The 23,485-nt window shown below is 38.3% G+C and overlaps 1 protein-coding gene across 17 annotated transcripts in view; it reads right to left on the reverse strand.

Moving 5' to 3' along the window:
- Positions 1-23,485, reverse strand: part of TENM2 (teneurin transmembrane protein 2) — a 1,086,458-nt gene that overhangs the window by 417,854 nt on the left and 645,119 nt on the right. The gene's annotated exons all lie outside the window — the stretch shown is intronic.

Here is a 23,485-nt window from a genome sequence, read left to right on the forward strand (position 1 = left end):
CCAGTCAAACAGCAAAGTCAACCAATTGCTACTTTGTTCCACTTACTCAAAACAGATGAAAAAAAATTTGCAGTAGTAAGCACAAACCAGAGGCATTTGAATTTTAACTGGGACTAGTAAGGTCAAAATGATCTGTGCTTACACAGCCAAGTGGAGTAACACAGGGTATGAAATGACATTGGGTGAGTATTCCAAGAGTTAATGGATACCAAGGGGGACACAAATAAATTTATGTTGATATTTTGATGGAGAATTTGAAAGAGATTAGGTTTATGGTATGCTCCTGAGGGAGCCCTGACCAAGATAAGGAGTATGAGCTATGAGACTTCATTTCTGAGAATTACTTAGAAAAATAAATAAAAAAGCAGCCAGAGAAGTTTTGATGACTAGTATACAGAGACTTATACCTGGCTTGCAGTCCTTGGGGAAGAGTTAAAAAGAGTCCAAGAAATAATGGATTTTCAAGCAAAAATGTGATATATTGAAAACAAGTGAATAGGAAATACAAAGGCAGTGGTGGAAATGAAAGCAGGATGATTCTGATGCACCCAGAAATCCAGCAAATTGTAAATAAGACATTTAAGCCAGCATGAAGACAGATTCATTGAAGTCCTTGGGATCTAAATGTCATTGGTCTATTTTTAGATGCCTGGTATTTAACACAAAATATGACCTGTAATAATTGATATTTAACTACTATATTCAATTTGTAAACATGATAAAAAGGAAAAGACAAGATGCCTGGTTTATAGCTGTTATGAAGATGGCTTTGCAAGGACAGTGATGAAAATTAGAAGGGTTTAGTCTACCTCCTCTGAGACAGCATACTGTACACATCAGCCCCTCACTGTCTGATTCACTAATTTGCATGAGCACTATAATTGACAGCTTGTTAACAGCTTATTAGGGACTCAGAAACCCTGTAACAAACACCACACGAAAAACAAGAGTGGACAGAGGCTCGAGCCATAAGTGTTATTTTAATGATCCCAGCTGAAACCTGCAGATCAAACAGTGGCTCTTGATTGCAGAAGGAATAATTATTACTGGGGTGGGGCTAGAAAATCAGCAGATAGAGGAGTGAGAATACACAAACAGCCACACCAGGTCAGGCAAATGGTCAGTCTGCCCAGTTCCTTATCTCCAGCAGCAGCAAGCACAGGGATAGCTCCCACACACTCTCTCAGCCTCAAGCAATCCACAACTCTGGGACTGCCTCAGCCAGGAGTGGTGTTTCATGTGTAATAGCAGTGATAGATTTTCTTCTGCTATGAATCTCTCTAAATGCATTTTGAACCTCTGTAAAGTTTGAGCACAATTAAATGGTTTGAAATACCTTGCTATTGCAAATCCTTCCGTAGATATTATCCCAGTGCTCATTTCTGGGGTTAAAATAAACAAAGCAATTAATATGTGAGCGGCAACTCCGATTTTTTCGAAGTTCTAAACGTAATGTAGTTCCACCATGGCATTACCTCAGCCCACGATGATTAGCATGAATTGCAACATATCACATGAAAGACAATAACAGCATCATAACACACAGAGAAAGCTATTTGTATTTTCTGGTGAGGGAGTACAGAGCTACTGAATGTTGTCCTTACTTATCTTAGGATGAAAGCCTTATTATAAGCTCATTTCAGTTGAACAAATCTCTCTGGGCTCCCTGCTGAGCAAGGCATTTAAACTTTAAAGCTAAAGGCATTCATTTTGCTTTGCTGACAGTGAAAGCCTTCCTGCACAAGCTCCACGATGCACAGGGAAGCTTTTAGATGGCTCGGTGGCAGAATGCATTAAGGCATTTAGCTGCTTACTGCGTTTCTCTGCAGTGCACGGACATCAAAGGCATTCATTTCCACGGGCAGCAAGAGTGGACTCTTCAGAGCAGCTATCATCAGCCCGCTCAGGTTTAAGTGCTCTTTAGATTCCAAATACAGAACACAGTGACAAAATATCCTGGGCAATATTTTTTTCCGAGCATCCTGAACTGGCTGTTATTTCTGAGGAGTGTTTTGCACAGTGGTCCAGGCACTGAAGAGCTGAGAGGCTCTTGGCTGGGTCATGGCACCTGACATCCATCAGTAGGGAGCAGATGCCTGTCACAGTTTCCTGATGTGCACTGCCCATATTCCAACAGCTTCTACTAAAAAAGGTCTTCTTTGTTTTCTTTCTAAACAAAACAATGTTTTGCTCTTTCCTAGATGGTGATGTCTGTCTATGAATAGTCACTGCCAAACACAAATACTCTGAAGTCTGACTACACACTACAAAAAGGACCAAGCACTGCTGCATGCACTCTCTGAAGCAAGATCTTGAAAGGTTATCTGCCTCTATACTGGGTGAATCAGAGATCAGAACCAAAGTTTAATCATTTCAGTTCATCCAAGTGTAACATGACCCCAAATCAAACACCCTAACTGTAAAAACTCCCTGCAATAAAAAGCAGGGAAAATAAAAAAATAAAGTCCTTTTCATTTCAGGCCTCTCTTCGATTTTACTTTGCTTAAATTTTGGCTCCAGCCTCACACTCGCTAGCACCCACTGAAACCAACAGCAGCCTGCAAGGGCAACTTTTGATCATCTATTCTCAGGAGCTGCTTCTATAGTAACACCAAAAAAAGTATTTTAAAATAATGATGCTGTAAATGTGGCAAAAAGAACAATTTAAAAGAAATACTACCTTGTCTGTTATACTGTGGTGTGGGGGGAGGGTTTTTTCATTTTGGTGTGATTTTTTGTTGGCTAGTTAGGGTTTTTTTTTTCCCAACATTCAGAGCTTACCATTGCAAATAAGCATGAGAGTAACTTAGAGCTAATTGCTATGAATACACAGATCAGGAAGATTAGGAAATGTGACTGCAGTGTTCATTACAGAGGCTGCATGCAGGTAACAGTACAAAGCTCACAAAAATGCAAAAGTAAAGCATGTGACCAAGGGAAAATGTCACTGAAACATGGGCTGATCGATATCTGAAGAATTAAATGCAGTAATTATGGAAATATTACCTTACCAGACTATGGGTTTAAATAGCTCTATGGTAAAAATAAAGGTAAAACACAAACCAAAATCCCAGCAACCACCATTGTCAGTATTAGTTTACAACTTCAGGGAAGATTCTGTACAGGTAAGTCCATACAAATACAGAGCCCTAACAACACATTTCGTTCCTTGAAAAATACATCTATCTAGGTCTAGAAAATTATGTATTTAAGCTAGTAACACTTATTTTTTTGAGTATTTGAGATATTTTACTTTGAAGTCAAGGGACTATTTGCTTAAAGTGAGGAACTGTAGAATGGTATTCTTATTTAACACCAGCATTAACAGCAGTATTTAACTCTTTATTAATTGTAGGACTTCTAATAGTAAAATAACAAAACTGCTGATGGTTCTTGTTACTGAAAACAGTGGAGAGACCATTATTTTTCTGAATGTATTAATGCTACATGTTTGGCTTAGTGTATTAACTCTGAAAAATTAATATAACTCAAATACGAGATTATAAATTGATCTAATAATTAAGTTAAGAAAGAAAATTCTAACCAGTAGGAAAAAAATCCATTCTTCATTTAAAAAACAACAAATAAAGGGCTTCAGCGGGAGGTAGAAAAGACTCAAACATTAAGAGAAACTTTCTAATGACAAAGATAGCAAAGCAGAAGAAGAGAGGAGGGGAATTGATCAGATCATGTGTAGAAACTGTTATGTCATAACCATGGACCAAGTGACCTTTAGAGTCAGCCTCAGACTGCAGTTAGGAAATATTTCTCTAATTAAAATTAGAAAGTGAAATTAATTTATGAAAATAAAAAAAATGTATTTCCTCCCAAAGCTGAAATCAGCATATGCTAAGGAAAATCTGCTGGGGCAGACACAAGGACAGAAGCAGCTCTGCTCTCAGGGCACCAGGTAGCAAACACAGCAGACTGAAGGATCATCCCCAGCACCTATGGACCAGGAAAAGGTCACAGGAGGGATCAACACTTGTGGAGTAACCACCACAATAGTGGTTTCCTGTAAGATTAAGAATTCCTCTTACATCCTATCATTTAACTGCTAAAAACCTATTTCATATTTTCCTTTTCTTTACAAAAGTTTGAACTGACAAAACCAATATTAAGAAAAATGACTTAGCACTCCACTTTATAAAGTTTAACAAGAATTTTAGTCTGATGTTCAGCAAAGATTACAGATCCATAGTGCTACTGATATGCCATTTATTAGGCTCACAGAAAGAATGAGTTAACTACACAATCTGCTGTCTTTTGTCTCAGTCCACTTGCTTTTACACTCAGGCTCTGCCTGTTACTACTTTGAAAATATATTTGTGTGATTGGCTTTAATGATTAAGAATATTACAGAGAGAGCCAACCCACAATACAGTAAATGTGAAAATGGCAAGATTTTAAATTCAAATTCCAAGTGTCCAGCAGCTAAGCAGGGTAAGCTGAAAAGAGTGGGAATTGCTACAGCATTGGCCCCGAGTCAACTCTTATATGCTGATTACCTACTGTAACCACCAGTAATTTTGATGGTGTTTGGCAATCTTTATTTTACTTACAAATACTTGCATAAAGGCAAAATAAGGCATTTTAAATAGCCTCAAATCATTGCAAGAATAAAACCCAGCTGTATTTACTGTCCTCCTAAAAAGGCCCTACTGCTGCTGTACCAAAATTTGTGGTGCTCCATAACTACTGAGATTGTGATACAAGATTGCATTCACTTTTACCTGACCCTAAGCAATACTATTTTCTACAACTGTAAAGGAACCACACTATTATATACTATGCACTATCATATTATAATCTAAAAAGAACTGGCACAGCTACAATAAAATCATCCTTTTTTGAAGCTTGTTCTTTGTAAATTATCCAAATGCTAGCAGTTGAGGAGAGCCTTTAGTTTCTTTTCACGTTGGCACTGTAAACCCCCTCTTGTTCAAGACTCACATATCCCTCAACTTCTGTCACAAGCAAGAACAAATTTCCTAACCAAAACTGAAAAGTCCTTGGCTTTTCAAATGACTATAAATTGCATGGCTAAGTGCATATGGCCACAGGGCTGTCACAGTTACTTTTCTTGACAATTCATCATAGCATACTAATTCTGTAATATCATTACTGTGTCTCTTCTCACTGTACTGATCCAGCCAGTTAATTTAATCAACTAATAATAGATTCAGAAATGGATGCAAAGGGCCCTAGCACTTCAAATTATATTACTAGAGATGCACAGCAGTGAAAACAATGTATTCTATACTTGCCATTAAATATAACCCCAGTAAGCTATATTCTTTAGTATGTTGGAGATTTTCCTTTAAAAGGGAAAGAAAAAATATTTCTACAGATTTAGAAAAGGTTCTTTCAACAAGACTAAAAAAGCAGTTTATTTCACACTAAGTATAACTTAAAATTACATTCCATTAATTTGAAGAAAAAATTATAACCAACAACTTAATAAATTATCATAATTACAGGTGAGTTACAAGGTAAAAAAAAACACTGCAGGAAAGAAATACCCATCTGCAGGGGAAGCTAAAGGTGTGTGATTAACTGCAAAGTGAGCCATTCAAAAATGGACAATTAATTTTATTAAATTTTAATCTTCTCTGAAAATGTCAATGATGATTAAAACATTATTCTCCAACACCTCAGACCATTTTGCATGTCATGAAGACTAATACTTAAACTTTGCAGGATAAAAAAAAAGTAACCCAAAATGTAAGCAAGACTAGAACACAAGTGCATCCAATCTGTCTTCTAAAACATTGACAATCAGTGTAGCACCCTGTGAATGTTCTGAATGTGCAACACAGACTTGGAGCTTATATCTGCTCACTTCAGCTATGAAATGCACACACCCCAAAGGGCACATGCTGCCAGGGGCCACAGACTGAACATGGGAGTAGCCACCCTTCATACAATGGATCCAAAACACACAAATGTGTGTGTGCACAGCTGGAGCTGACAGACACACCTGTATGTTCTAAAGAGTTGAAGTCCTTCAAGACCAAGGTGTTTTTGCTGTCCTGTTCTCACAGGCTGATGAGCAGCACTCTCTCACACGAGGTACAGAGCTCACTGCAGCTCCTGGCTGTTCCCATCCCCAGCACAGCCCAGGGACCACACTCACCTGAAGCTACTGGCTGAACTGCCTCAAGTCCCCTTTGCACTATTGGAGCATTAAAGAGGACAAGGATGCCACACTGGACATAGTGCTTTGTGAGAAAATAATGTTCAAAAGACCCAATTTCAACCCCCACACAGAATTTTCTACTTAAGACTAAATCTAGAAGAAACGTCAATGTCAATTCAATTTATGTTTTGGGGACCTTAGACTAAAGTCAACTCTTCACTTGCTGAGGCAGTTTATGTATTGGAGCCTAAAATATGGCAAAAAAGCACGTTTCCTGATGTAAATAGAGTTAATTTTGGCAAAATTCAGTGAGCAAGGGTGATAGAGATTTATAGACTTACTCTCTGGCCATGATTCAGGAAGGCAAATGTTTAACATTTTAAAGGCAATTAGAGGTCTCCAAAATGCAATTAATCTTCTGTACCTGCCAAAGTACCCTCCCTGAAATGAGGGTGCCTGAATTCAGACTTACATTAAGTCCAGACTAAATGCATATTTCTTAAAACACATTATGCAGAGTTCACGGTGTACCCTCCCTTTCAGGTGTCCAACGTCATTTGTTACTAAGAGTGACTCCAATTATGCCAAGCCAGCCTAAAAGCAAGGCATCTGCTTGAGTACCATAATCTAACAAAACAAATAATTTTCCTTTCATCAATATACAACAGCTTTGTTCATTACTGGGAAACGTTAGGTGGTGAAGTATTGAGTGCTATGCATTTTACGCTTAAATCAATGTACTGTCTTGCAGTTATGCCACCTAATGTGTTTTTAAGCCATGCGCTACAGAAATCAATGTGGTTCTTATTTGATATTCAGTGTTAAGTTCAGCCTCATAAATTTAGAATTGCACTCTGTTATTTTGATGGTTATGTATTAACCATGTCCTGTAAGTTTTATGATTTTATATTCAGGCGTGCAGTAAATCACACCAGTTATACACAAATGGCATGCGCTGAATTTACTTTTACTGTCTGTTCTAAAAGAGAAAGTAAAGGATGATTCATTTGACCTATTGGGGAAGAAAAATACAGTATATCAGATAAAATTCAGAAGGTGTATCAGTAGAAAAATTAGGCTCCATATAATTTAACTGGGTCTTTTCTGAGACAAACTGATTTGCAGCAGATAAATGTGTTTGATATACTTCATCTTACCAATATTTTACACGGGAATGGGCACACAATAGTTGATCATTCTCTGGAACACATCTAGCAGGTGCTATGCTGTTGTATAGAAATCTAATGCTACACTGAAATGATTTTTAAAAAATGGATATGGATGTACAGAACAAAACTCAAGTCCCTTCCCAGCAGCTTCTAAAATGTTTTAATAATGGAAAAAAATGTCTTAATCGGTGGGTTTTTTAAGTATCCAAATACATTTTTTCTTGTATAAGATGCCAGAAAACAAGTGCTCTGCAAGATACGCTTTTTTTAAGAGGAAATTTTGGTTTTATTTCTGTTTGCAATTTAATGTCTTGCCATGGAACAAGCAGCAGGTTCCTAGATTGGGTAGAAATATAAAGACAGTTTGCTCATTTCATTGAATATGGTGAGACAGTGCAATGCCCTTAGTGAGAGAGAAGACTACTGATGCACCAAAGTTCCTCTGCTGTCTTCCACTTTCTCAGGTCAAAACCTAGAACTGAAATACTTTCACATTACAAGAGCTGATAAAGACAGGAATGACCATTTAAAATCACAACGTGCAGCACTGTAATTTTATTTTTTTTCTAAAACCACTAAAGTTTAAAAACTAAATGTTTAAGAATCACAGGACAGACTGTGCTTCTCCTGACAGCAATTCAAATAACATGAAACAATGTGATAGTATCTACAGAGTAGTCCAGGAGAAAAACAAGAAAGCTTTCTCTTAAAAGTAGTGATGTATACACTGGACATTCACATGGATTTCTGACTGCTCAGGCCTCAACAGTTCATTGCTAAATCAGAATAAAATCATGTTCATTTATGTCCACCCACAGGGCTGGAGTGCCCTGACTCCAGGGAAGGAGGAGCTGAGCTCTGCCCACCTTCGCCTTGTCTAAGGTTCTGGGAGCCAAGTCCTGCACTTTGCAATGGAAGGCATTCACAACACCTCATTCCACCTATTCTCTTATCATTTTCTCTGCAGAAGGAAAGAAAAACCCCTTCATTACCAGCACACCTGACTCAGTGCCAGCACCACAGCCCAGAGCAGCCCTGCCTCAGGCCCTGCCCCTACCACAGGGTGCCACTTCAGGGCTTGGACATTGTCTACAATGCTCATTTATGTATCCAAGGTCATTAAAACTCTCTTCTACCACACACAGCAATGCATTATATCCATCTTTTTTAATCTTTGCTTCTCAGTGGGAGAGCTCTGTGCTTTAAAATCTGCAATGCCTTTTTTTTTCCTCCTTCCTACCATGGGAAAAGATTTCCAGCAGCCATTAGCTACAGCCATTTTCACATCTCATTTTAACAAGCTATAAAAGCAGAACAACATGCCAATTACATGAAATAAATAAAATGAGTGGGTACAAGATGGCTAAGAAAACCTCTTGCACTGCATATATTTGTTAGAGAGTGTATTAGAGTTTCACTAATGCATTTATAATCCTGCAGAACAGTCTGGCACATCTGCATCTTCAGTACAACAGAACGGCAAAGATGATAGAATCCTCAGAGAATTTCTATTTGAAATAATTTTAGATCTGTTTTATGTATACCAAGGAAGCTGCCAGTCAATCTGATCTTCAAACACGCTGAACTCCACAGAGGGAATTCTAGTAAACTGCAGACTGTTCACCTAAATGCATTTATTTCAGCAACATGAAAAGTAGTAGCTGTGTTTGGCTAATAATATGTTGCACATTTGGAACTTTGTTAAATACCTTAATTGTGTAGCATAGAATAAGGAAGTTAATTTACACAAAAGGACACAAAGGTGAATTCTATGTCTACATCTTTGAACAAAATAAGCAAATTCACTGAACATATGGCTTATTAAATTTAATAGTTCCTCTCCAAGATGATTCTGATTGCCATGTTTTGAAAGATAGGATTTAAAAAAAAATTCTTTTGGATATTTGCCGTTAAGCAGATATGCCATCTGTCTCTCCAAATGAAAAGAAACTCAAGACTTTGATTACTATTTTCCAAACCAAGATTTAGGGTAATGTATTTCTAGTACACTGATTAACTAGATCTGACATCACATCTTGGACCTGTTTATTATTCTTTTTCAAAGAACTACCCACATAATGTGCCCAAATGTACTACATGATGTGTGATGAGAGAAGCATAAGGAAGCACCATCACCTCTTGCATCACTTTCAAGCTCTGCTGGTGACACCGTGTTATTCAAACAGGCATCTTGTATTTTCACTCCAGTTTTAGGGACGCAGATGTCTAAAGCATAACATAATGCTCCAAACTGGACTTGGAATTTCTGTCAGAAAATGCTCACACTAAAAGAAGAGTAAAATATAAAAGGAAGCCACTTGCAAATTTCATTGTAAAGATCTATTGCAAATAGGATGCTTGACTGAGCAGGTCACACAAATTCTGTATATCAAGGGGAGAAGTCTAAGCCTGACAGTATGCCAAATTCTTGTAATTTGCATATTTTATACTTCAGATCCTCAGAAGCCCAGCTCATTTTTCCTGTCTAGTTATTTTCTTGGGAAATCTTTTTCGCCAGTAGCCTTCAAGCCCACACAAGCAGTAACTCACCTGTGTCTGAACAAAAATGATTCTTTCCTTCCCACTGATAAATGTACAGATTGTGCATCTACTTCCTAAGTCACTGAGTATCTGTTTCAAAGCCTGTATGAAGCAGGAGAGCAGCCAGGAGCAGCAATCAATGGACTAATGGCCCCTGCTCAGCCATGGGGATCTGGGGGATAACTCAGCATTGCTGCTGCAGGAGCACGGGCTGGTTCTGGCTCACAGGTGAGCACACTGCCCACTGAAATCACAGCTCTGGCAGCCTCAGCTCTGACTCTGGGCACATAGTGTTCAGCACTTCAGAACTGAGCTGAACAAAATAAACCAGTGATGTACAGTGATGGGCATGGCAGGAGTCCACAACAAACAAAACAAAACAACAACAACAAAAAAAAACAAACCCCAAAACACCAAACCAGGTTTCAGCACTCAATTGCTGTGTATATTGCCTATATAAAGTCCTATAACTTATTGGTACAACATTTGCCTGCTGTGTCAATCACAGTATTAATCAAAGCACTCTTGTATGAGAGCTGCACTCCTAACCCAGCCCTGGCTCCTAACCCAGCCCTCACTCCTAAGCCAATCATTCCTAATCCAGCCCTGGCTCCTGACCCCACCTCAAATAGCAAAAGCTCCGTGTGGCACTGTCCCCTGTGCCCCTGGCCACCATCCCTGTGACACTCCCTTTTCTGGACACCATAGACAGGAATGGGTTATGTAAAGGTTGTAAAGATTTAACAGAAATTGTTTTAAAAACTGCATTTTAAGCTATTTTTTTTTCTTTTGTGCTGGGACAGCCCAGCCAAAGGCTGCTGTGTCCCTCAGGCAGGCTGCCTGCCTTCTGCCAGAGGAGCTCTGGGTAACACTGGCACAAGGTACCAACAGCACAGGAACTTCTTCACATTTAACTTTGCAAGAAGCACCAACAGCAATAAGGCTGAAACACTTTGCAACACAGTTCAATGAAGTATGTAAATAATAGATAACCCCACAGGGGCCAAAGCAGAGCTGTGATACAGCTGGACAAACGGGACATAGGAAAACATGTGAGAACCAAAACCTGACAGGTAAGAGTTGCAAAACAAGCAGCAAACATGTCCAGAGGAACATGGTCAAAAGGAAGATGTGCTATGCTAGGAGGAGATGAGATCCTTGCTCTTTTGGAGGGGGGAAGGACCAGGAAAACACTGAGCAAAGGGGAGGTCAAGCAGGGAAGGCACAGCTGCTCGCTGGTTCCACTCCCCACTGACAGCAGCAATGCTCAGAGGCTCACGAGACACCCCCTCAGGTGGGACTCAAGCCTGGGTTGTGAGGGCACTTCAGGTGCTGCCTGTTACAGTCCCAGGTGAGAGTACACCTGGGTGACCAATAATCCTTAGGTAACAAAATTACCGTGATATAATTTTTCTTTCAAATGTTTCATTCAGATTGTGAAGCAGAACTCAAGCACTTGTTCAACATACATGAATTTAGCTGCTTAAGCTAAGTTCATGTAAATTTAGCTATTTTAGCTACTGCTAAAAAGGGCTGCTTGGCAAGGGCTCTGTACTAGCACCTCAGTAACAGCAGCTAAAACACATTTACCTAATGGGATGGAGCTTTCATAGAAACTCCTGTACAAAATTGTCACAAAATTCACTTACTGGACTTTATGTTTCAATTAGACAAGGAAGAGTCTATAAAAAATATTGCCTCTGACATTTTAATGCCTCAGACTCGTGAAACTCTTTAAAAGGTAAGTCAGTATTTTCAGACCATCAGGATACAGAACAACCTACATCGGGTTTGCAGCCATTCCCCAGACTGGTGAATGCTTTATGGGGCACAAATAAATGGAGTATGGACTTCACTCTGGTACACTGAGCACTGCTGGAGCTGTGCAGGCTTATTCCAGGTTCCAGAGCTACAACCATCAGATTTTTGTAGCATTGCCATACATTCAGTTTCTATGTAGGCAAACCAGAACTTTCCTTCATTATTATTGATCAATCATAATAATGAAGTTGCTCTCTGATTATTTCTCAAAATCCTTTTTGAAATACCATTAGTATTGTTTCATTAAAGCTTACAGACTTGCAGAACCAAGATTTTTCCAATTCTTGAAGAATGTTCAAGAATGTTCCTTTGAATGCTGAGATGTAATGAATGCTTCATTACAACCTATTGTGGTTACAGCACAAGCATCATGACAGCTCAGAGAGTTGTGGAATTCAGCCTTTTATAAATAAGTAAAATAGATCTTGAAAATTAGATAGACTGTAATAAAGACTATAAATTTAATTACAGTGTATCTTTGTTTTGGGGGTATAGGCATGGCTTGTCTATGAATCTGATGTCAGAATCTCCAATACACTCTCCTTTCCTGCTGCTGGCTTTTCTTGCAGCTGATCTGTTAGAACAGGCTTCACTGTGGTTCTAATGCAAAAAAATATTAACTAACCAAATGATAAATGCATTCACAACTGCATGTAAAGCATGAATGAGTCATATACACGCTCACACATGAAATCTGAAAAAGAAATTATCATAGTGTGAGGTGTTTTGGTCCAGCATTTCTTTTAGATACATATGTCTAGTTGCTCTGAAAATCTGTCGGGGTTTTATTAAATAGCATTTTTTTTTCACAGTTATAGAGTCAAGTCTGTTAGAATTCCTGTCAGAAATACACAACTTTGGTTCATACTGATGTACGTTAGCTGATTCCTTTCAGCTTTAAGCATCATTTTGGGTTTGTGTTCTTTAGGGGAATCACAGGAGGGCAGAACCATGTTCCCCTGCTCAGCCCACAGTGCCCAGGAGGGCTGAACAGCCCCTGCACCACCCTGATTATCATGTCACAGCACCCCAGCCCTCTGCAAATACAACATAATGTCTGATAAAATGAGGGTTTGAGCTTGTACCGATTTCCCTCTGACACAGCTCAGAGTTCTGGCAGGTGCCTATGTTACAGCTCTGTCTGCTGGTTTACAACCAGCTTCTGACAGCGTCCCCAGGTCTGTGCCTACACTAATTTCAAAGTCACTGTCTTCCTTCTCTCTCCTTGTGCAAGTTTGTACATCTTTATAATACCTTCTGATTAATTTATCACATAGTAAAGATTTTTTTTAAAAAATCATTATCCTTTTGATCTAAAAATCCTTATATTTCATCTTTAATATGTTCTTTTGAGAGGTTCTTTCTGGAGAACTTGCCACATATGTTCTACTCCTCTGAGACATAACAGTGAAGCTCAAGAAATACTTCAAATCCAAAATGGTTTGAAAAGATTTTGTTTGCAGAAAAAAAGCAACATTTCTTTCAAGCTAAGAAAAAATTAGAGTATATTGCAGTACATATGGCACAAGAAGACTAACAAAAGGGAAATACCTGAAACCAATATTTGAAAGAGTGGCAAAATTTATCACCACAGAAGTGATCTGAAGCATTTTTAACATTCCATTAGTTCATGAACCAGACTCAAATAAGGAGGGACAAAAGTCAGGAAAAGAAAAATATTGATTTCTTCAAATAATTTTTCTAAGATGATCATTATTTCTGTAAGATGATCTGTTCCTCCATTTGTTTTAAGCCATGCAAAGAATTCATCAGATGTAGAGAAAGAGAATAACCCTCACTTAGCACATTAATACTGTAATATTCTGCTTTATAAAAAGTGATTTTAAGCCATCACATGTCAAACCAGACTAGGAGATTATCTGGAACCACATTAATGTCTTAAGCTCAAGGCACTATGCTACATTAGAAAAAATGTAGGAAAGTGGAATAAATTACCTTCCAGACAAAGACAGGCAAATGCCATAATATTTTTTACCAGGATTGGAAATGATGGGGGAAAAATATGGTGAAAAGTATCAGTATTAAAAAAAAACCCAACAACAACAACAAAACAACAAAACACAAAACAAACAAATAAAAAACCCAAAAAAAACCCCCAAAAAACACCAACCAACCAACCAACCAACCTAGAAAAAAAAACTTTAATATAAAATATCAGGGAACTGAACAAAGCCAGAAAAAGCACAGTGATGCCTGCTCTACCTCCTTGACTCTTCACCATGTAGAATTGTTTATCTTTATGATGTTGACTGTGAAGTCCCCAGAATTCTGTCCAAATCCTCCCCCTCAGCTCCAGCCTTCAAGCTGAAGCACTGCAGTATTGGCTGTTCCCAGAGTGTTTTCTCAGGATCTTTAGCAAAACAGCTGGACTGATGATAACACAGAAAACACTGATTATTAATGTCTGCCTGCTGTGGTTATAGGTCAGTCTCCTAACATTTATCACAGGTCTCTTTATCTTTTTTCCTTAAAAAAACCCCAAAACCCCCACATAATTGTAATCACACTAGACTGTCTTCATCTGTCCTGCTACCTAGAAAAGCAAAATGAAATTAAATAATTCAAACCATACAAAAAAAAAAAATCTGAGAAATTCTGCTTTAAATGAATAGAAACCTTCCTTTGTAAAGATTAGATGGCACTCTGTCACCCACAAGAGCTGATGCTGGGCTCCATTATGTACAGTGTCCTTATTCCTGTGAAGGACATTTAGCCCACAAACAGGGAGTCTTCAGGGCACAGGATAGGGCGTCCTGATTGAGACGGAGGACACACTTGGAGTGTGATTCAATCCCAAAATTTAGGACTAAAGTGAATATGCTTCTTCTTCAAATACTCTCAGGGAAGTCAAATTGTAGGTTAAGAAATAAAGTATCTGAATGAATTAAATCTGGCTAAGTATCACAACAGAAGTGGTCTTGAAATATGCAGTAATTATCCAGAAAATTAGAACTGGCAAATGAATATAGATGATTGAGACTCAAGGAGCCTTTGAGAAGCTGCCCAGGGATATATTGACAGGACTGGGCACATAAGGATTACTATTTTACTATTTAATACTGAAAATGTAGAGAACTCTGTGAAAGAATGAAAACAAACTGATTTACATATATTATTAGCTTCAGAAGCACAGCTTGGAAAGTTTGCTATACTAGAAGAGGCTTTAAAGTGAATCAGAATTCATATAGATACTAACTTTCAGAACTTATTCTCTGAATTGCTCTGGGCTGCCTTTGCAGAGCAGCACACCCAGCACACACAGTGAGCAGCTGGTTTGGATGGCAGATTCCTCCTTCCTTCCCAGATGTGGTGTTCCATTGGCTGCCCCAAACCTGGAACCTCCTTGGACTCCTCTTTCCTTTGCCCCTCTGGTCAGAGTCCTCACCTTGACCTAATCCTTCAGTGCACTTTCTGTGCACTGAACAAAACAGATCAGAAACAACTTCTTAACACAAGAGTCAGTGATGTCCTGTTTCAGTGAGCAAAAGAAGTTTAAATAGGAAAAAAATAAAAGAACTACAAAAGACAAACTCCAGTTACTTAAGCAATTACAGCCATCCCTTGTTTTGTCCATATCCACACTGTGTAATATAGCTGGAGGGTAAAGCATTATGTGGGAGATATAAATAGCACACGCCTCCTCAAAATAATTCCCCTCCTAAAGAAAACTGGAAAGGGGAGAAACTTCACTGTAATTCATCTCATTTCAAGTTTACTAAATATAAGTGTTCTGTGGAAAACTGATAAACCTATTTATCTAGTGCCACTCAAGTTAAAAAACAAAATAAATTCCCCCAGGAATCACGATTACTCATTCTTACAACTCAGCATCTGAGGAAACAGAAGCTATATTTTCCCTCTTGAACACTAATTTGATGCTGAGAAAAGTCCCTTAACCATTTGTGTGAAAAAATCCAACTGCTACCTTTCAATATTTCTGAATGACAGTCATGGCTCTGAGCAAACAAATGATGCTCACATATTGTGCCTTGCCTACAGGCATGTTGCTGTAATGAAATGTTATTATGCCTTTTTACAAGATGGTATCTCAGTTTCAATAGGGCAAACATGGCAAGGAAATTTCGGTTTCCATGGGCTCCTTGGACTTTCAGGCAAATACAATTTCACCCACTCAGTGATGATCTTCTCCCATCAGCAACGTGCTACTGAAAAGCCTGAATGACTTGAACAGTCAGCAGTTCCTGAGATATTTATAACAACTTCAGAAACCACAAAAGTCATCCTTCCCACTGAATAGCTGCTCAGCTGCAAGAGAGATGCTATTTGAAGGCCCTCAATAATACTAGCATGCTTCTTAATAAAATGAAAACTAAAAAATTACCAAAGCGTCTTCTTCCACCTCAGCCTGTAGGAAATCAGCTTGATAAGTTCATATTTTTATTTCATTTACCCAGATTGCTGCATTATGTATTTGGAAGCCCAGAGAAAATATCAAAGGACAGAAGGTGTAAATACGAGTTGGTATTGCATCTAAATACAGTCTGATATGCTCTGGGGATCAACTGTATTGTGATACATTCCAGGAATCATGTTTCTTAGAGTCCAGCTTGCGTAAATCTCTCTTTCAGGCCTGGGCACAGATGGACAATCACTGTGCAAGCACAGACTAATGAACAAATAGTACATACAAGCCTCAGGATCTCACACATGTTCAATATTAGAGCAGGTGCCTCCAGGAGCCAGCATGGAATACACTAGCAACTTACTTTGTAGTAGCTACACCTCCTTCTGGTATTTTATTGACATATAAAACTGCCTCTTCCTCAGACACCTGTGCTCTTCTGCTGCACAGTACTAAGCATCCAGAAACTTGTGGTTATTTTCAGGGCAAGAAATGAGTTTGTACACCACTCCAGTGTAAGTGGTGCTGATGAAATGTAAGAAACCCAAAAGGACACCAGGAAAACAGCTCTGTTTTAGCACTGGGTTGTTCCAACTACTGTTTCGATCTTCACATAGCTCTTTTGCCAGTTTTCTCCATAAGGCCACGTTTCCATTTCTTTACACAAATAAAAGGAGTGGTACCATATAGGAGCAGTGCCTCTTCCAAAAATCAGTGGGTTTAGCACATGAACATGGAAAATCACAGGAATTGCACTCTCTGATGACAAAGAAAAGCATATAAGGAGGGGCCAATTATTTGGGTTGGGAAAAACATTTAAAGCTACTTCACATAAATCTGTTACATGGACAGGAGTCCTACTGCAAGCTGAAAAATGTAGGGAGTTAGCTTTAAGAACAATGATAACAAGCCTTTGAGAGCAGGTAACTTTAGGAAAAGACAGGTTCTTCAAGGTACTTCCATCTCCCCAGTATCATCACATCATTCTTTCATGAGTTTAGCCTAATCTGATGTTCTCTAACCATGAGACAGACAAAATATAAATTGAAAAAATCGTCCTCTACTTTTACCAGAGATAGTGTTTCTTGTTCACAGATGGTTAAGATTTCAGCATGGTCTCTGCGGTGCTACCAACAGCTTTTGAAGTGTTGAAGAACTTTGATGAGAGGTCTGCGAGCCAAAGACTGAACAGGCAAGTGGACAAACAGCTGCTCATAAGAAACCTCTCACTTGATTTGAGAGGCAGAGCTCCAGCCTTCCTGAATCATTGCCAATCATCCCGAGCTTCTTACAGGAAGAGTGTAGAGAAGAGAGTCAGCGATTTCAAATGCTACAGAGAAGCTGAACAAATAGATAAAAGTACTTCCCTTATCACTGCCAAGGAAGGAGAGTGTCATAGAACTTGTAAAAGCTTAAATGAAGCAGAAAGTCGTTTTTAACCTGTGTGAAATACAAGGAAATTAAAAGCAAAGAAAAAAGTTAATTTTCAGGTTGCTCCTATAGTATCTGACAGAAGCCATTCAATTCTGCCAGGAGCTTCTGCAAAAAGTCACAAAAGAACATTTTATGGATAAAAATCACCCAAACAAAAAACCCCAAACACCATCCACAACAAAATTTGGATTATTAATTAGATTTTCTCTCCTTTGACCTAAGGAACAGAACTTAGGGAAGCATCTTTTATAACTTACTACTTAAGAACTAAGTGAAAAAAGTTTTATAATAAAAGAGAATAAAAAATTAATAGTATCTTCTGAAACTCATTATTTATGGGATAATTTAGTTTCAAAAAGCTCTATTTATTCTTATATATACACATATGAAACCTTTCCTATCCATTTTCCATCTGAAGGGGAATTTTATCCTACCTGAGTAGAACGTGACACTTCAGCGTCACATTAACAATCAATTCAAACCCATTGCCTTCAACAAGCTGACAGATTCCTTGAAAAGAACAATGTGCAGAGTGTAAACACAAAGCACATCCCACAGAATATTTAGAAAATGTAATGACACTTAAACAGCCACCTACACGTCACTTTACACATGTGACAGTAGGCATTCACTGCAGCATTTGGGCTGATTGGCCAGGCTTAGGCTGAGCTTTATAAATGAAGTATTCACTAGAAAAAGCAGTGTGTATCTTGATTTAATTATGCACTAATCAGTGAAGTATGCAAGTATTTGTAATTAGGGAGATTATTAATAGTGGGATACTGTACATGAGGAAAGGTATCAATCTCTGGTGTGACGAATTTAGAGGAAGTTTTTGGTAAAATTTCTCATTTTGAAAGGCAAGACAAAATACATTCAGAGTATGGATTCTCGTGAACTGAGCTTCAGTTTACAAGGGAAAAGTAAAAGTAAAATACTTTGGGTTTGTTTCACTTTATTAAATTTAGTTAAACACCAAGTACAGACAAACCTGCAAACCTCCCTTCAAAGGTTTTATCATTCATCAGCCACACACAATGCATTTAGCACCAAGCTGGATTGACTTTATCAGACACACATCTCTTTTATAGAAAAGAATAAAAAGGCATTATTCTAACTCAGTTATGGTTTGAACAAAGGCGCTGCTGCTTGCTTACCTGGGTGACCTATATCATCTAAGTTTTCTTTATAAAACTAATAATTGACAAACTGAATAATGTGCTGTAATGGAGTTCTCGTTAAACAGTTTCATCATTTCTCTACTAGAAGGAAAGGCTCATGATTAAATAATAATTGAAAAATCTTGTGGTTATTTTGAGAGGCTCTTTTTAAAAGCTCTCCATGTTGTGACCTTCACACAGTGATGTAGATACAGCTGCAGGCAAAAGCTCTTTCCTTAGAATTCAGGAAAAAGGAAGATCCCAGCTAACCTCAGCAGTTTATGCACCCAGCTGCTGCAGTATTTTCTTTATAGCCTTAATTCACCAGCCCATATTACTGTTTTCCTCAGTTCCCTGGCTAAATATCGGCCTTCAATTTCTCGGTCTCAATTCCTGATTGCCTTAGTTCATTTGATTATGAGGGGGGCATTCATATTATCCAAAAAAAACCATCATGAAGAGAGAGACTGCAAACAGGATACAGCTTCAGCAGGCTCTCGAATGGGATAGGGACAAAAAGCCCAACGATGCTGTGCCAGAGCAGGGCACAGAATGTGGGACTGGAGTCACCTCAGAGGCAATGGAAAATTTTCCAGGTGCTGAAGCCCTGACTGACAGGAACTGGGGAGAACAGCATGGACATTCATGGAGTAACACCTCACCTCAACATACCCAGGAGGATTTTTTGGTTTGGTTTGGGATTTTTGTAGGCTTTAATGGGTTTTCTGCTTGTTTGTTTTAGCATTCCATCCATTCCTCCTGTAATCATGACTGCTAGAAACACCTGTATCTCTGAGAGGATGGAACCCAAGATCCTGTTGTACATCTCCCGGGTCAACACTGACCTGAATGGAAAATCTAATGGCTACCCAAGTGCTCAATGTCAGCTACGAGCAACTCAACGGCAAGATGGCATTTGGGTTCATTCTTTTAGGCCACCAAAGCAGTCTTGCCACATCTCCGTCCTTAATCTCCAGAATATCTTCAAGCACTCTGTTCCAGATAGTATTTATTGAGCTCTTTCAATATATACCAGACAGTGTAGCAGTAATTCATCACATCATCCTGCCAACCTACACTACAGTCTTGCTGGGTTGTATTAAAATTGCAACAAATGTTTAAACTTTTTAATGCTGTCATTTCACATTCCTGTCATACACAAGGCTTTAAAGTTTACCAGTACTACACATCCACTTTTTGTCCCTAACCCCATCATCTAGACTCTCTCTGCACTGAATACATAAGCCATTTACCTGGACCAAATTGAGTTTATGTGTAGTTAAGTCTTTAAAAGTCATTCCTGCTAGTCAATTCCCTCATTAGGAAACCACTTCCTATCAGAAGTGCCCTCAGGTTTTGAGAGCACATCAAAATTGGATCCACTTAAGCAACCGAGCTTTGATACTGCGCTTAATGACTTTCTAAATTTGTCATTTACAAAGTACTTTACAAGCCTTCCTGAAGAAGAGCTGAAGTCTGCCCATGCAGGAGCTCACCTCCCCAGCTCTCCTCCTTCAGGAGCCTCGGTGATGTATGACGTGTGCAATGCCATTTTCTGAGTGTATGACATTTCATTTAAATCCCATCATTTCCTTGGGACCATCTGGCCACTTTCTCAGCTAGGAACAGATCGCACAACTGTGACAGCTCTTCCTCTCTCCTCTCTCAGATCAGTGCCTCCTGTTGTTCCCAAGCTACCTGGGTCGCTCCGGGAGAGAAACAGACACAACATTCCCAGGCAGTTCTCCCTACAGAACCTGCACTCCACTATGCCATACAGAGCAAGTCTGCATCTTCCCTGCTGTTCCTTGTACCCAAAATATCGATATTCTATCCCAAAATTATAAGGGCATGTTATGTTTCCCACACACACGCCGTTGATGATGACACAGACCTGCTCCAACTGCATCACCACTACTTAAACATCCCCTTTTTACGAGGAAAGTATTTCCTGCTGGTGAAAGTGAATATTTCTTGGTGGGGAACTTTTAGCATCTCCCACTTGTTTAACCCAAACAGAATCTGGGACCAACAACATAAAAAGCTTTTACTTTCTACTCCCTTACAACTCAGACACATTAGCATGCATACGACAAGCCCAAAATAGTCTCAAGAGTAGAACCACAGTGTTGCTATAATCTTTCCTGCAAATTATGAAGTGTGAAATAGAAAGCTGAAAAAAATTAAAAAATTAAATATTGATAACAACTTGTCAAAATTACAACACTAAAAGTAAGAAAATAAACTCCTTGGCTGTCATCTGTCTGGTGCCTTTTTGTAAACTCCTCTGATGCAATAGCATCTTTTCTTTTCTATTAAAATTCCAAGTTTGCTATTCAAGAACATCCCAGGAAAAGCTCAGATTATACTGCTCATAAAATTGAAACAACGATAAACTGTGAGGTCAGTTTGAATTATGAGGTGGGGTTATGCTTTGATTGTAAGATTTACAGATGCATTTAAGAAGTTACTGTAGGAGATTGCCATTGAAAAATTCACAGCAGGAAAAAGGAGAAAAAAAAAATTACCTAATTTTTCATGAGATTCAATCAGAAGTACAACACAAATACAGTTTTTCATATTTTACCTTATAATTTTTCCAACTTTATTTCCTTTCTTCATGGCACTCTTTCATTTAGTACATGATATGCGCATAAGGTACAGTCTGATACTCAACTTTTAAATACTACAATACCAAAGCAATATGGAAAAAAATAATCACAGTCATTGCCACCAGTATGTCTAAAGCAGCAAACATTAATGGATATTGAACCTGAAAATATCAGTGCAGCACAATATCTATCCATTATATACAATAATGGTACTAGCAGAAAAAGTGTCAAGGGAACAACTTCTCCCAAAAAAAAAAAAAAAAGTCACCAACAACATTTCTACATTTTTTCTTTTACAGCAGAAGAATAGCAGGATCTAAATTCACATCAAACTGAAAACCCTCCTTCTGGGTTCACTTTGAGCCAACGAGTTCATTTCAGGACTCAAACCAAGATTTGCCCTGAGTTTACACCCTACTGTTCCATCCTCCTTTCCTCTACCTAAGATTATCTTTTCTCTTCTCTGTTATTGGTCTGTTCAGCTTTTCACTCCCATCTGCCTTATGTCAGTTGAATTTCACTGCTTTCCTAACAGCCTGTAACTGGTCATTCAACAACAGTGAAGGCACGAAAAGAGAAAATTGCAGATCTGTTGCAAAAAGATTCTGTACATAAATGCTCCTTAAGTATGATCATTCTGTTTTCATGGATTTTTAAACCAAAAGTTACCTTATTTTCCAATGTTTTATATTTTTCAGAAGAACATCATTTTCAGTTCAACTTCAAAAAATACCAAAAAACAGAAGAAACCATCCCTGAAAGAATAGTTGCTTCAAGGTCACTACTTAAACATGACCAGCCCCTAAGCTTTACTCTGGAAACAGAAATTCTGTAGGCTTAGAAAAGAACATTGCAACTGATGAAAAAAAATCCTTGTGAGAAGTTTGCCATGATGTTTCAGAATAAATAGCTACAAGATTTAATCCAAGAAAAAATAAGCATTGAGGAGCAGTTCTGTATCCCCTATAGCTCACACCTTGCATCCCCACAGGTGATTTTCTCTCCAAAGCTGGCACATGACATCAGAGGTGATCTGAATTTTCACTTGGCCTTTTACATTTGCATGTAGAAAAAAAAATAATTTACTTAAATCTCACAACCCAGTAAATTGTGTTGAGTACCAATCTGACGACAGATTTGTGTTACAAATCCAGAATTGATCTGTCTAAAGAAGAGATGGCCACATCTAGGCAGCAGCAAAAACTATAAGATACAGTAAGAATTTAGAGCCTAATCAGACTTCTAAAAATATAACTGTTTGTAAAATATCAGTAAGGTGTTCTGTTAGGAAGAATTTCAGTATACCAGGTAAAATATGGAACTTAATGAGCTTTCATTATTTCAATTTATCTATAAGCATTCCAAGCCTGCTAATATTTCAAGGTTCACAGCATTCTGGTTTATGATAAAATTAAATCATACAAAATCTACAAGCACAGAAAATGGTCACAAGCTTTATGAATGGATTTGAATGGGAGCAATTTTTAGAAATTAAGCTTCCTCTGTGCTACTTGGAGATGACAGAATAGATTTATTGATACCAAAAAAATTGCAAGAAGTACGGGGTTTTTTGTTTGTTTATTTGTTTTTAAGTTTAAATTGTGATAGGATCTCTATATTTTAAAAAATAGTAATCTTTTAGAGCTGTACTACTCTTTCAATCCTTGAGCTGTATCAGGGAAAAAGCTTTAACAGCACTTTCAATATATTCAGAGCTGTAAGCATCGTGAGTTCCCTCTAATATTGCTAGGCATAAATGGGTAAAGTCTCATACCAAGTAATGTCTTGCTTTATGCTGGTATCCTGCAAATATGAAACCATATCAGAGTACAAATTTCTCTTGAAATATAGATTCTTGTTACTTCCTCTCAGAATGAACACCTAGCAGGTTATTGATCTGCTTCTGAAGGACACAGTGTTTATTATGTAGAAAACCACTGCTGGGCACAAGTGTGAGAAATTAATGATGGTTTTGTAAGTGTCCACACTGTGGTGCTGAACCAGTGGGGCAACTGTCAATCTATATGATAATGTATCCCAAAACTTCATAAAATCAGTGATGTGAAGAAGCATTGATTTTTGAGCTAACCAGGGTTTGTGAAAGAGTTAGGCTACAAAGTTTACTGAAGTTAACACCTCTGTGTACACAGCAGTTGCTTCAAACTTGTGTGATGTTTTTTTAAAACAACCAAACACACAGAAACTCTTCTCACAGAAACCCAAAA

Source organism: Motacilla alba, chromosome 13 (genome assembly GCF_015832195.1).
Source record: "Motacilla alba alba isolate MOTALB_02 chromosome 13, Motacilla_alba_V1.0_pri, whole genome shotgun sequence".
NCBI classification, from domain to species: Eukaryota; Metazoa; Chordata; class Aves; order Passeriformes; family Motacillidae; genus Motacilla; species Motacilla alba.